Source organism: Pteropus vampyrus, unplaced genomic scaffold (assembly GCF_000151845.1).
Source record: "Pteropus vampyrus isolate Shadow unplaced genomic scaffold, Pvam_2.0 Scaffold16, whole genome shotgun sequence".
NCBI lineage: Eukaryota > Metazoa > Chordata > Mammalia > Chiroptera > Pteropodidae > Pteropus > Pteropus vampyrus.
This window is the reverse complement of record NW_011888797.1, coordinates 8,664,612-8,666,703: the sequence shown is the minus strand read 5'-3', so window position 1 is coordinate 8,666,703 and position 2,092 is coordinate 8,664,612.

Here is a 2,092-nt window from a genome sequence, read left to right as displayed (position 1 = left end):
TTCAAATAGAAGCGACCGAAAAAATGACTACATGGGGCTGTGTGGACTGAATTGGGCTAAATTTGAGTTTCTCGCTGTCAAGTAGGAACAGAGGCTTGTTAAAATCAAGGAGAGGCAGTATGAAGCTGAAGTGACTGTGCGTGCTCACGTGCATAACTTCTGACCATCCCATTCTAACCGTGACAACAGCAAATGTGCACCCCTGCTTCCCTGACTGCTCTCTCCGCCCCCTGTCCTTCTCCAGGGCCCGCCTTCTCCCAAAGGTGCTACTACACCCACCACACCCAAGAGGAGTGTCACGTGACACTCAGTGTTCTAGAACATTCTCTTGGCCACAGATGCTTTGTCCTTATTCCACTATTTTTATGTGGGAGCCCTTTTTCTGAGATTCATGTGACTTTCCAGATCTACTATCTTCTATCTTTTCTCATCTTCCTGGTCCCTCTTCCAAGTGCTTGAAGATCCTGACTCATGGGCTTCCTGGCCACATCGAGTCCTACCACTACCTAGAAGGAGCTCGATGCCTCTGAAGATGGCACTGCCAGTACCTTCCTCGCATATTTCCTTGGCTTTCTCAAAGACAAGGATTGTCGCCTCCACGCACTTCAGCTGCCCACTCCCGTCATCAAACCATGTATGTTGCTTTCCTCCCCTCAACTCCCTTCCCCCTTCCTTCCCTCCTCCCTCTCTCCTTCCCTCCATCCCGTCCTTCTTCCCTCTTGTCTTCCTTCCCTCCTGCCTCCTTTCCTCCATCCCTCCCTCTCAATACTCAGTGTGCATCAACTCTATGTCAGACTCTACACTGCGCTTTTGGGAATACAATCGTGGTAAAAACAGACACAGTCTGTATCTTGAGGGATTCATCCCTGACCACAGTTTCCTTTCTTTCTGTGCCCTCATTCCTTTGCTCCTAGGATGCCCGGTCCTCGCTGACCTCAAGTTCCGAGACTGCCCCAGCCCTGGGGGTACAAAATCCATTCCCACATTTGGTTTTCACACGAATCCTGTGAAGCATACACTGCTACTACGGCTATTATAAATAATAGCTGACTCATATCTAGTGCTCCAGACATGCCAGCACTGTGCAAGGACTTTATCTGTGCTCATTCATCAAATCCTCAAAAACCCTCGGAAGTGGATGTTATTCTTATTCCCCTCTCCCCGAGGAGGAAACCGAGGTACTCGCAGCAGGAGGTGATCCTGGAGGAGGGGGCGAGGGAAGTCAGGCAGCTGCAGTGTGGTGTGGGGAGTGAGTCCTGGGAAGACGGGATGGGGAGAGGCCAAGATAGGAAGGGGAGGGAGCTCAGGGTGGCTTCAGCCACGAGCCAGTTGGTCTGGGAGAAGAGAGGGTGGGCACGGGTGGGTGAGGGGGGCTGTGGGAGAAACGCGTATCCTCTCCATCGCTGCACTAAGCAGTAACGCCACAGTTGAATAATTCTGGTGAAGAAGGCAGTTTTATCTTTTGCAGGAAGCTTGGAAACACTTAAAAACCATCTTGCATTAAGGGCCTCTGAGGCTTATCGTATTTGAATTAGAAAAATGCATGGGGTCTCCAGCCTGTGAAATCCCAGAGGCTCCTAGCTTCTGCTTCCCAGCTCCTTCCTCTCCTCTCTGTAGTGGGGACCACAGTCGTCATACAGCACTTGGCATCCCGAGTGTTCGCTTCTGTTGTCCTGCCCCCACCTCCTTTTCTTTTGAAGGAGCTGAAAGCCGTGGATGTAACTGATGGTGGTAATTCAGAAGGCTGTAGTTGACTTTGTATTTTTATAGGTATTTGAATTGTAAAATTATGGCTCGTAGCCAGATTTAGGACAATCAGAAATAATGCCAAAGAACCTGTGAATCAGAGAGTAAACCAGTTTAAATCTTGTTATGTCAGTAGAGAATAATGAAGGGCCAGTAACAGGCTCCTCTGTGTTCTGTGAACGAGGGTTGTGTATTTCTCTCTAGCATCTATTGCAAGTATAACTGCAGTGTCGTGCCTCGAGTAACTGTTTAGTCTGTTCCTTCTACTAGACTCTAAGCATGATGAAGGCACATTCCCTCTCGTCTACTGCAGTTTCCCCGTATCTGGAAATATAGAGCTTGGTCA